The sequence below is a fragment of the Phacochoerus africanus genome, chromosome 11 (assembly GCF_016906955.1).
Source record: "Phacochoerus africanus isolate WHEZ1 chromosome 11, ROS_Pafr_v1, whole genome shotgun sequence".
In the NCBI taxonomy this organism is placed as follows: domain Eukaryota; kingdom Metazoa; phylum Chordata; class Mammalia; order Artiodactyla; family Suidae; genus Phacochoerus; species Phacochoerus africanus.
In genome coordinates this window covers 49935635-49949338 of record NC_062554.1, presented here as the reverse complement: position 1 = coordinate 49949338, position 13704 = coordinate 49935635, and the positions used below count along the sequence as shown (strand labels likewise).

At 43.0% G+C, this 13704-nt stretch overlaps 1 protein-coding gene across 1 annotated transcript in view; it reads right to left on the bottom strand.

Annotated features, from left to right (window-relative positions):
* Positions 1-13240, bottom strand: part of GRAMD1B (GRAM domain containing 1B) — a 197759-nt gene extending 184519 nt beyond the window's left edge. The window contains exon 1 of the mRNA XM_047754196.1: positions 13011-13240. The gene's annotated coding sequence lies outside the window, so the exon portion shown is untranslated. The remainder of the gene's footprint in view (positions 1-13010) is intronic.
* Positions 13241-13704: the final 464 nt, after the last annotated feature.

The window sequence follows — 13704 nt, the reverse complement described above, 5'->3', positions numbered from 1 at the left end:
TCAATTTATCTTCAAATCACCCGCCCCAATGAGTCAGGCATTATCTTCATTTTCAAATGTTAAAAACGAGGCGTGGGAAGGTCATCCAAAGACACACGACCAATCAGCAGCCGGGCTGGGTTCAAACTGCACAATGTGATGCCCGAGCTTTTGCTCTTCCATGGTTAGCTTGGTCTCTCCTCCAGCGTGGAATGATCTTGGTCTTCAGTGTCAGCATTGAAGTTGATATCTGATTTGATAACTCCCTCATACACCTATGGTAAACAGTTGCAACAGTGTCGTGTACAATTCTGCATTTTCAATATGCATCACATGACCTGTTTGATAATCAGTGTCAATACTGGTACATGTAGATAGGAATTCGCAAAGCTGGCAGACATAGCTGCATATCCTTGACATTCATAGCATGCGTTCCAGTTACATTAAGCTTATAATACGCCTTTATTTCCTCATGCATGGCTGTCAATATGACTAAGCAATTAAGTGCATGGGTTCTGGAATTAGAATGACTGGGTTCAAAGTCTGGGTTGCCATTTATTAACAGGTTAACTAATGTTCAGTGCCTCAGTTAACCTGCATGAAAAATCAGACTTAACCACAGTGCCTATTTTATGGGCTTGTTGTAACAGATAAACCAAATTATACACATAAAGCTCTTGCACAGTCCCTCGCACAGAGTAATTGGAAGGAAAAGTCCATGGGTGGGTGTGACGCCAGAAAATTGATACCGGAATACAGGTTCTCGTTCACGGCAGTTGAAGAAGGAACTCCACGAACACACAGGCAGCAAGCAAGCAAAGTCTTTATTAAAGGAAAGCAGATAGCTCCCAGGGTTGTGGGAAGGGGGAGAAGGGCCCCCTTTCTCTATTGTCCTATAGGGATTTTTATCTCTTAAAGATGGGGGCGGCACCAACATAGGGTCCAGAAAGATGTGGTTTTCTCCTATGGGCCTTGATCAATTACCTATGTCAATCCTTGTACAATAGGGTATTAGGGGTGGAAATGTCCCGTAAGTCTCATAGTTTCTTTGTTCTTTTCTTCCTATAAATTGAGTCACAGGAGATTAGGGATTTATGTCCCTCTGGGTGTAGGTAACCCCCTATAGTAAACAAGGCCTGTAGGGATGTTACTCCCTGGAGCCCTTAAGCCACAAATGTTAATCAGTGGCCATATCAAAGAATGCATGGAAGCCCATGCTCCTACACTTACTACCTGAGTTAGTATTCTGCCTCAGACGTATACATATTATTTTTACATCTGCCATCATGGGTATAAGCACTGATATTCATCACTAATGTAATAAGGTACACGAGCAGCAAAGGATGTCTGTTTGCACAGACACATCGTACACACACCAGGGATCACTATAAACATCCACTCCAGAGTTCCCATCGTGGTGCAGTGGAAACAATCCAACTAGCTACCATGAGGTTGCAGGTTCGATCCCTGCCCTCATTCAGGGGGTTAAGGATCTGGCGTTGCCATGAGCTGTGGTGTAGGTCGCAGACGTGGCTTGGATTCTGCATTGCTGTGGCTGTGTCGAAGGCTGGCAGCTGTAGCTCCAATTTGACCCCCAGCCTGGGAACCTCCATATGCCACAAGTGCAGCTCCCCCCCAAAAAAAGCAAAAAAAAAAAAAAAAATCCACTGTACACAGGTTCATGCTTGAAATCCATCCATCATTTCGGCAGCTCCCCACTCATAGAAAAGACACAGATAAAGATGGAGGTCAACTTAATAGCCTAAAATACAGGTTTGTTTATTTTAAGGGCTGTGAAGAAGGGGGGAGATAGAAAATGGTAACAATGTACAATCATGATCATTATCATTATTATTATCACTAGTCTGAATAGAACTCTCAGCTTCCAGCACCTCAGATTTCTGCACTTGCCTTTTCTAAGGGAACTAGAGAATGCTTGATTGCTTCCTTACAATGAGAACAGTTTTGCCTGTTCAATTATCATCTCCATCACACTCCACAGAAGTTAAAAGATGGCATTTGGGTCTTCTATTCAAGCGGGTGATCTTTCTATCCCTTTCATTACAGGAGAAGCAACTGGTAAAGCTAATGCAATGTACTGTAACTAATGCCTTGGAAATGCCCCAAGCGCTACAGTCTTAATCCACTTTGAAGACTAACTGTATTCAGAATTCAAGGCTTTATATTAAGCTATATATTACAGTAAAATCAGCTGCAGGGGAAAATTCTCTTTGAACCAGAGTGAAACCATTATTATTTATTTCTAGAATTTATAAGAGGCTGGTGCCAGAGGGGAAAAAAAAAAAACCCAAACAAGCCTCAACAATAAGATATCAATATAACCCTGGGCTCAGTGATAGCAATGGCAGCCAGGGGGGTTTTGCACATTCTATGTCTGTGTGCATGAATGCTGGAACTCTCCTGGACACCACGTCACCAACAAGCAAAAGGGACTCTTAATAGGAACACTAAAAACAAGCCTCAGAGTCCACTGTTTTACCAAAGGAGCAAAATGGCAAAGGTTAGTGATTAAACAGTAACTAACAAGAAAGGAATCTCATTTATCATGCAAGTTCTAAGCTCCTCAGAGAGGTATTAGCAGGGGCGGAATCCCAGGTTCCTCCTCTGATCCCTTCTCAGGAGCCTCCTGGAACATTCAATTCATTCCTGAATTTCAAAAGACAAAAATGAGATGTGCCAATGGTCCCTGAGTTCTTGTGGTAATTCTTCCATGTCCCTGCGTCCCATAATGACACTTCCTGATGTTTCTAGATCAGTCTGCATTCAAGACATGTTCCTAAGACACAGTCACCAACGCAAGGAGGAAAAGGCAGGAAAGATCAGGGCAGGGTGCCCCATTGCTCTCATTTTAGCAATGTATGCTTTGCTGCATTTCTCAAAGGAAAAAAGGGAATGAAAGGGAGGAGATAATGAATAAAGAAGGAAGTGTAATTTCTCTCCACTGCTGGTTTGGAGGGCGGGAAAACACAGGTGCCCCATCTTCGATTAAGGGTGAGAGCCCAGGATGGGGTGAACTCAGGGCAGACTGCTATCATCAGTGCTCCTTTCCAGGCAGGTAACACTCAACTCAGGATGGATTCTGCCTAAAAACAGTACTTAGAAGGTAAGAAAGAGAGTGGGTGCAGATCTTTGAGTTTCTTAGTTTAAAAAATGAAGTCAAAAGTTCCTGTTGTGGCTCAGTGGGTTAAGAACCCGACACGGTGACCTTGAGGATACAGGTTCAATCCCTGGCCTCAATCAGTGGGTTAAGGATCCAGCATTGCCACAAGCTACAAAGCAGGTCATAGATACAGTTCAGATCCAGTGTTGCTGTGGCTCTGGCATAGGCTGGCAGCCACAGCTCCGATTTGACCCCTAGCCTGGGAACTTCTATACACTGCAGGTACAGCCAAAAAAAAAAAAAAAAAAAAAAAAAAAGAAGTCCGACAAAGTTATGGAGAAAATACACTCAGGGAGTGGGGCTTTATCTAATAGCACCAAGCTTTTGGCAAGCAACATGGAAAAATATGATTAGGGCTATAAGCTAGTTACCCCCTCCTTTAAGTTTTTGTCTTTTTAGGGCCACACCCGAAGCATATTGAGATTCCCAGGCTAGGGATCAAATCAGAGATCCACCTGCTGGCCTACACCACACCCACAGCAATGCCAGATCCTTAACCCACTGAGTGAGGCCAGGGATCGAACTTGCTTCCTCATGGATGCTAGTCAGATTCGTTTCTTATGAGCCACAAAGGGAACTCCTAGTTAAACCTTTTGACCTTACAATCCTGCGCCTAGGAGTTTTATAACTTGGAGGAATAGGGTTTGGGAGTTAGAGAGACCTAAGTATAAATGCTGTCTCTGTAGTCGCTGCCTCCATGACTTAGTCAAGCTACTTACTTTTCTAGGTTTCAGTTTCTTTACTGCACAAAAGGAGAAATTTAATACACACTTCCTGGGCGGTGAAATTAGTGATCAACTATAACTGCCTGACACACAATAGGCACTCAATAAATGGCTTTAGGTTTTGTTTCTTTCTTTTTTTTTTTCCAACAGTAATAATAACAACTTCTTAACGTAAGAGAGAATTTTTATTTAACAGTGAAAAGTTGCCGACAACCAAAATACTAAAAAAAAAAAAAGAGTGATTAAGGAAATCATGGCATTTTCCCTCAAAGGAGAAATGCAGCTATTTAAAAAAAATAAACATACATCTACTATATATTTAATCACTTATGGTTATTTGTAGAGATTCGTATACATTTCCTAGAAGTGGAATGATATTACACAAACGCTAAAATTACAACATTGTGTGTGTGTATGTGATTTCCTATGCTGTACTAAGTGGTATCCATATGGATTTCGTTTGCTCATAATGATTTTTTTAAAGATAAAATGTTTTTAATCTAAAAAATGTCAAAATTAAATTTATTCCTTAATTTAAAATGAAGAAAATTAGGGATGTGCAGATGGACCCAAGGCAGTTCCCAATCTTTGGGGAAATACAACTTAAGCTAATGACACCAAGCCCACATGTGCCACATCAAGACTAAGTAGTAGCAGTACATCAGTTTTAGAGCTGATATGATTCTAGAGATCTACCTATTGGAGTCCTAAAAAGAAACCATCATCTGCCTTTTTTATTTCACAATTAGATGCCTGTTGCAGACTTTTTTTTTTGTCTTTTTGCCATTTCTAGGGCTGCTCCCGCAGCATATGGAGGCTCCCAGTCTAATCAGAGCTGTAGCCGCAGGCCTACATGAGAGCCATAGCAACTCGGGATCCGAGCTGCGTCTGCAACCTATACCACAGCTCATGGCAACGCCAGATCCTTAACCCACTGAGCAACGCCAGGGATTGAACCCGCAACCTCATGGTTCCTAGTCGGATTCATTAATCACTGAGCCACAACAGGAACTCCGCAGACATTTGTTATACCGGTTTTGTTCTAGGTACCATGCTAAGCGATAAATCTGTAAGTATCCTGCCTTTGATAAGCACATAGCCTACTAAAGACAGGAGATTATTCAAATATTTAAATAGAAGGCAGTGGAAAAGTGCCATAAGAGGTGGACAATGTGCACCTTAGGGGTCACACCTATTATCTCAATAAGGCACAGGTAGGCATGAAGATGGAGATGTATTTCACAGATTTTAAAAAAAATCAAACTCTGCCTAGAAGCCACTTAGCAACTAAGCAGCAGAGCAGAGGAACTGGAACTTGTGTCGTGGAAGGATACATTCTCTGCTCTCCTCACTCCTCACAGCCTCTTCCTGCCGAAAGTGATCTGGGAGTTCTCTTTGCCAGAGTCTTCTGTCTAGGTCTTCCCTGTCCTTCCTCAAACCCCGAGAAAGCATGTGATGGTCCAGTTCTCAAGAAGAGGATATGGGGGTTCCCGTCATGGCTCAGTGGAAACGAATCTGATTAGCATCCATGGCCTCACTCAGTGGGTTAAGGATCTGGCATTGCCATGAGCTGTGCTGTAAGTCACAGATGTGGCTTGGGATCTGGTGTTGCTGTGGCTGTGCTGTAGGCCAGCAGCTACAGCTCCAATTCCACCCCTACCCTAGGAATCTCCATATGTCACAGGTGCGGCTGTAAAAAGACAAAAAAAAAAAAAAGGATATGGCTGCCAATTATTAGAGAAATGCAAATTAAAGTACAGTGACATACCACCTCACACCAGTCAGAATGGCCGTCATCAAAAGGTCTACTAACAATACATGTCGGAGAGGGTGCAGAGAAAAGGGAACTCTCCTACTCTGTTGGTGGGAATGTAAATTGCTGCAGCCGCTATGGAAAACAGTACGGAGAGTCCTTAAAAATTAAAAATCGAGTTGCCATTTGATCCAGCAATCCCACTCCTGGGCATCTACCTGGAAAAGACAAAAACTCTAATTGAAAAGATACACGCACCCCACTGTTCACTGCAACACTATTTACAATAGCCAAGATGTGGAAACAACCTAAGTGTCCACTGATAGATGAATGGATAAGGAAGATATGGTACACATATATAATGGACTAGTACACGGCCATAAAAAAGAATGAAATATGCCATTTGCAGCAACATGGATAGAATCTAGAGATTATCATACTAAGTGAAGTAAGCCAAACCGAGAAAGACAAATATTATATGATATCCCTCATGTGTGGAATCTTTAAGAAAAAAAAGATACAAATGAACTTATTTACAAAACAAAAATAGACCCACAGACATAGAAAACGAATTATGCTTACCAAAGGCGGGAAGGGATAGATTAGGAGGTTGGGATTAACATATACACATATCACATATGAAATAGAAAACCAACAAGGACTTAATATTTTGTAATAACCTATAAGGGAAAGGAATCTGAAAAAGAATATATCTCTCTATCTATCTATAGATAGATATATCTGAATCACTTTGCTGTACACCTGAAATTAACACAACATTGTAAATCAACTATACTTTGGTTTAAAAAAAAGAAGAGATGGCTATGCTGCTTTTTAGGGATGTGGGGTACAGCTGCCACTGTACCCCATTAGATCAGCAGCACAGGGGTCCCTGGATCGGTAGAACACTGGGCACTCAAGAGGCTTGAGTCCCTGATGGCCTTAGAGTCGCATATAGAGCATCTCAGGGACATCCAGGCACAGCTGATTTCGCTCTAGAACATTTGTTTCTGCTCTGTCTCAGTAGGAGGCGGGAGCAAAGATATCTTCTCTCAGACCTTTATCTTCCTCCTTGTACCCCATCCTGATACTCTCACTCCCCTTTGCCTCCTCCATTTCTTTCTTTTCTTCTTTTCTTGGAAAGATTTCTCCCCTTGCCCTTTTTCCGGTTTCCTCTGCTGCTTCTATAAACTCCTTTTCTCCTTGTCCTCAAAGCTTCCTAAGGGTCTGGTTCCTGTCCTCATATCATAGCTCACCCACCTCAGCCTGCCAGCTGGCCTCCCTGAACTTACTAGAATCAGAGATGTCTGGTGTGGGGTGAATACGAGAACCCATTTATAAAATCTCATCCCATGACTCAATAATTCTAACTCCACTGCAGTTCAGAACTAATTGGAACTCAGTGAGGGTAAGTCAGGCACCTGTTATTGACCTCTAAGGACAGTGAAGAAAGCACCAGCTTTGGAGAAGGAAGACTGTCAGTGTTGGTGTGAGTATTGCTGTTGTTGTTTAATTTAAATACTTTTATTTAAAAAATTTTTTTTACATTCTTTTTTTGTTTCATACTATCTTCCATCATGTTCTAACCCAAGAGATTGGACATAGTTCCCTGTGCTGTACAGTAGGACCCCATTGCTGATCCATTCCAAATGTAACAGTTTGCATGGACCAACCCCAAATTTCATCCCACTCCCTCCTCCTTCCCTCTTGCAATCACAAAGTTTTGTTGTTGTTAATGTGTTCCCTGTGAACCATATTCTCAGGAATCTGAGTCACCAACTTTGAAGGCAGAAATAAAGCCCACTTCTCACAAGTGGATGTTTACAGGAAGTGCAGTTAGCTGCAGGCAAAGGTCCTTGAGTTTCGAGCCTTGTATGTCTGCCAGCAGGTAATGAGGCTGCGTAACTCAGCACCAAGAGTCTGGGTAACGGGCGTGTTCTAAAAGCCAAAGACAAATAAACATTTGTCAATAGTGTTTCCTTCTCAGAAACTCCTGTCTGGATGTCAGGGCAAGAAAGGGCAGACAAAAAAGATAAGAAGAGAAGTGAGAAATGGAGACGTTCACCAGTGTCAAGGGAACGAGATGGGAAGTTTCAGAGATCAGATGAGACCCTGAGGTCCAGCTACCAAAGTAAAAACTCAATGTCTGTAGAGTCCTTTATAAACGAAACACTTCTACACAAATAAGTGATATGGTTTTTACAACACCCCAACAAAGAAGATAGAATAGGTGTAATGTTACTTTACCAATGAGACAGCAGGATCAGAGAAATGATAGGACTTGCCTGAGTCCCATAGAAAGAGGCAGAGGCAGGATTTCCAGCCAGGTGTGTCCTTTCCAAATTACCGTAATTATGGAAAGTGCTTACCTGGTAGTTAGCTGGTAAGACAATGACATGTTGGGTCTTCTTAATTCCCCTTCAAAGATCTTTTCACTACCTGAAAATGCCTACGTCACCAAATTAGGTAATCAAATTTCTTCTTCTCTGGCTTTTGGTCAAAATGACTCTAATCAGTGCTTTCTCCAGGCAAATACCAGATAAAATTAAAGAGAGGACAAACATTATGGACCAGTGCAGTCCTTATCCTACTACTTCTGGTCTCCTGAAACAATGACAGTAACAGTAATATCACACTTTATCTGCACATTATAGAAGCAGCATTCCACTCTCCCTTGCAGTGGGGTTTTAACTAAAGAGGACTCTAGTCTTCAGAGGTTTGGCATAGGAAAGAACAAGAATCTAAACTTGAGCGGCTGGATCATCATTAGTATTAAAAGGCAGAGTTACCTCTGCATGAATTCATGTGCAACTATTTAGAGATAGACCAAATCATCCTAGCAATTTCCCTGTATCTCCCAGTTACTGCACTTAATTATAAATGCTCACTACCCATCAGGGTTCTGGCACGTCGGTAATCCTGCCAAACTTTTCAACATAACCTATGGGCAATACCCACCCAAGAAAGGTTTAGGGTGGGAGAAGTGCACCCCAGAATGCTTTCCTGGTTCCATTCTATGTTTAAGAAAGTAGTGAGTATATTATGTCATCCATTGACATACTCAGCTCATCCAAGTTAATGTGAAAAATAAAATCCGATCCTTTGGTTGGATAGTTATTGACATCTTGATTCTTTTTTTTTTTTGTCTTTTGTCTTTTTGTCTGTTGTTGTTGTTGCTATTTCTCGGGCCGCTCCCGCGGCATATGGAGATTCCCAGGCTAGGGGTTGAATCGGAGCTGTAGCCACCGGCCTACGCCAGAGCCACAGCCACTCGGGATCCGAGCCAAGTCTGCAACCTACACCACAGCTCACGGCAACGCCGGATCGTTAACCCACTGAGCAAGGGCAGGGACCGAACCCGCAACCTCATGGTTCCTAGTCGGATTCGTTAACCACTGTGCCACGACGGGAACTCCTGACATCTTGATTCTAACACAATAGTTTAACATAACCCTGCAACTACACCAAATAAGAGAGGCGGCAAGGAAACAGGGACCTGCTGTATAGCACGGGGAACTCTACCCACCCAATATTTTGTGATGATCTCTATGGGAAAGGAATCAGAAAAAGAATGGATGTGTATGTGTATAAATGAATCACTTTGTTGTACAGCAGAAGTTATCGCAACATTGTAAATCAACTGTACTTCAACAAAACTTGGAAGAATGAGAGAGAGAGAGATGGCAAAAGGAACCACTAGCTATGCAAACAAACAACCAACTGTAAACACGTAGCAAAGAGGCTAGCAAAATCCCCACTGGGTTTCCACATTGTTGTAATGCCACATAATATTCTCTTCCATGTCACTTAATTTTCTATTCTTAGAGCAGCTGGGAAAAGTTAGGTCCAGAAAGATTGATCAGTTTACAAGTTTACACAATAAAACAATGATTCCTGGCTTGGAACTCACAATGAGGCTATACTCAGTTCCAGCTGATGCTCCAAAGTTAAACTACATCACCAAAGGCATTGAGGCCATTTTCCTAAATCTCATTCACAGAGATCTATATTCTCTCATTTGAAATTGTCAAGATTATGATCCTAAGGCCTAGAACCTTCACCTTACTCTAGGAAAACAACCTTGTCCTGGATACAGACATATATAATAAAGTATTGTCAAATCATGGAGAAAAAAAAAAAAAAGAGGAAAATAACCTTGTAACCTTGGATTCGGGACCATGTGGAACCACCATGGGGCAAAAAAACTCTTTGTCTGCTGTCTATTGAAAAACCTTCAAAAGACAAAAAAAAAAAAAAAAAAAGAGTTCCCATCATAGCTTAGTGGTAAACGAACCTGACTGGTATCCACGATGATGCAGGTTTGATCCCTGGCCTTGCTCAGTGAGTTAAGGATCCAGTGTTGCCATGAGCTGTGGTATAGGTCACAGAAGCGACTCAGATCTGGCATTGCTGTGGCTGTGGTGTAGGCCAGCAACTACAGCTCCAATTTGACCCCTGGCTTGAGAACCTCCATATGCCAAGGGTGCAGCCCTAAAAAGACAAAAGAGAAAGAGAAAGAGAAAGAAAGAGAGAGAGAAAGAAAGAACGAAAGAAAGAAAGAACGAAAGAAAGAAAGAAACGAACGAACTAGACGGTGCGGTCCTTGATAGCAGAGGCATTGCTTTAATGAAGGTTGGATTTGCAGAGTCTAACTCAGGACTTTGTACATGAATGGATTCAATAGGTATCTTTTGAATCAATGAATGGACCAATACATTTACTTTTGGGAGGTGAGAAAGATGAGTGTCTGTCTACTAACTGCTTACAGCCGTGGCGTCCAGTCCCTCTGACTTGATCCTACTTGCTTTGAAAAGGTCATTTTACTAGGCTGTTAAAAACTGCAGGCTCTAAGTAGACAGGAATGGCAAGCATTAGTGGTGTGGAAAAAACAAGTTCTTACTGCCTCCTGGCGGTCAGGATGATTTTAGATTCCAAAGTCCCCTAGCACTCCTAACACAGAATTCAAGCACCCTAGTAGCCAGAATATGCAGGCTGCATTTTACCCAGCCCCTGCTCCAAACAATAGAGTCCTCGGCCTGAAGCCAGAAAGATGCCACTCCAATCCCAAAGTCCTCGAAGGAGCTTCTCATCTCTATACTGAGAGCAGATGAATACGTCAAGGAGCTGAAACTGAACTTTTTTTTTTAGGGCTGCTAGGGGTCAAAACAGAGCTACAACTACAGGCCGACACCACAGATCTCAGCAATGCCGGAGCCTTAACCCACTGAGTGAGGCCAGGGATTGAACCCTCATCCTCATGGATACAAGTCGGATTTGTTTCCGCTGTACCACAACAGGAACTCCTGAAACTGAACTTTTAAAGTGAACTGCCTTTCAGTGAATGGTTTGTGGTTTCAAGAGCTCCTAGAAAAAAACATTCAAGGAAAATAGTAATTTCCAGTCTGGAACATTCAGATTCCTACCTATTTGAGATTATCAGGTCAGGTCACCCTTCTGAGCATGAAATACCATCAGAAGCCTTTTCAGACCTTGAATTGCTAGCATTCCATTACTGCATTCCCACTTCACAAAAAGAGAAACTGAGGATCCAAACCAATTACTGGAAAAATAGTAACTATCCTCTCCAGCCTACAGAAGATTTGCAGTTTTGTTTTGTTTTAAATGTATGGTAAATAAAAACAAACTTCAGGAGAGGGTTCTAAAGAAGTCCCTCATATGCAGGGATTTTTGTGTTTCATCTGCTTGTTGGCTCGCTGGGACCTAGAACAGTATCTGACACTGTGTCGACACTATTCAATACACTGTTGGTAAATGAATGAATGAAGAGCTAAGCCTAAAGAGGCAGACGTGCTTTTTAACGGAAATTATTGCTTATTGGAGAGGGTGTCATCTCCTTTTTTTGAGACCTTTTAAAAATAGGTTGAATTCTCATTTATCTTAAAAATTAGAGAATCTGGAGTTCCCACTTTGGTGAGGGAGGGTAATAATCCAACTGCAGTGGCTCAAGTCGATGCAGAGGCGTGGGTTGGTTCCCCGACCCAGCACAGTTGGTTAAAGGATTTGATGTTGCTACAGTGGTGACACATAGGCTGCAGCTGCAACTTGGATTCAATCCCTGGCCTGGGAACTTTCACATGCCATGGTGCAACCATTAAAAAAAAAATTATGTATATATATATATATAATTTATCTCATCATTTGGTTTCATTCGTTCACTTCACAGATGAAGAAAATGAAGGTCAGAGAGGTTTAACCACTTGTTACAGGTCACAGAGCAATTTCATGGCAGACCCTACAGTGAATCCACTTCTTCACTCCTGATGCTCTCTAAAAGAGCAGCGATGCACAAAGTTTGGGGCTGTGACTTGCAGTGAGAAGTACACTGTGATCCAACACACCACACAACACTAAAAAGGGTTTTGTGAAACACTCACCTTCTCCATGTAAGGTGCCCTGGTCTAGTGTCTATTGTCTATTTCATTTTTTATAATATTCTGATCACAACTCACTAAATGAATTACACAACTGGAAATTTTTAAAGCATTCCATCTTGTCTACTATGCCCTCGCAAGTTGAAATCCTCCAGAATCTTCTTCCAAGAAAAAGAACTAGAGTGATGGGCTTCTTGGGACCACTTTCCCCGAAGATCCTAGTTTTATGAGTCAGGACAGGCAGTATTTCCCATTGTTGAGTTTCACTTCACTTCCAAGAATACAGTCCAAGCAGCCCTCCTCTCCAGCCAGGGTAAGTAACCACAACAGTGTCTTCAGGACACAGACCAGGGCCATGGGCAGCAGCCTTGGCCTTGTCCTTGACTGGCTCTCTAACCCACAAGTTAGCAGGGACGTGCCTCCTTAAGTAAAAGAGCAGGACCTTATCTCTGCTGCGTCACTCTACCCCAAGCCTCGGAGGAGGGGGGCTGTGGGAGGGGGCAGCAGGAAGAAGAAGGGCAGGGAAGAGGACAGGCAGGACAAGGAGTGGGTCTGAGGTCATCGGCTACATAAGTAGGTGTGAACACATGGAGTGCTGAGCCGCCTTCGGGAGCCAGGCAGGCTGCCGGCCCTCCCCCAACACACACACATAGGTTCACGCAGTTCTCCTGACCCCGTTTGATCATTTTCTCCCCCATCTCTTCCCGACCTAGACCCCCTCTACCAAATATCCTCCCTCTCTATCTGTTTCAAAGCTAAGGTTGTCAACATGGTGGGGAGATGGCCTCTCAGCTCCTTCCCTTCTGACAGGCTGGAACTTTCTACTCTGACTTCCCACTTTCCCCACTGAGAATCAGCAAGACAGGATTTGGCAGGGGGGTGCTTTGTGGCAGCCAGGGCGGAAAGCCTCCCCATAGCAACCTGGGCACATTCCCACGACTCCCTGACACCAGGAGGAATTTCCAGGGTTGGCAACTCACCCCCTTTCAGAAGCAGCACACAAACCACAGGCTGCCCCCAGCTCTTCCCAGGGTGTCTCAATCTGGCTCCGGAGCTGAGCAGTGAAGGCAGTGAGCCAGGAGGGGAGCCGGACAATGCTCTGAATATTTGTTGGCCCTTTCAGATGTTCTCAGGCTGCTTTTGAGCCTAGCGCTCCAGGTCCTGGGTTCTTCTTGTGAAAGGGGAAGTTTAGAATGAACTGGGAGGCAGGAAAGCACTACTCAGCTCGGCCACTAATGTGTTGTGTGATGTTAAGTCAGTTACTAAACCTCTCTGGCTCTCAATTACCTCATTTTATTTTATTGTCTTTTTTTTTTTTTTTTAAGGCCACACCCACAGCAAATGGAAGTTCCCAAGCTAGGGGTCTAATTGGAGCTACAGCCACCAGCCTACACCACAGTCACAGGAGCATGGGATCTGAGCTGTGTCTGTGACCTATACCACAGCTCATGGCAACACCAGATCCTTAACCCACTGAGCGAGGCCAGGGATTGAATATGAGTCCTCATGGATACTAGTCAGGTTCGTTAACCACTAAGCCACAATAGGAACTCCTACCTCATTTTTTTTTCCTTTCTCTCATTTTTAAAATGAGAGATTTGATTTTTATTTTATTTATTTATATTTTTTTTGTCTTTTTGTCTTTTCTAGGGCCACTCCCACGGCATACAGAGG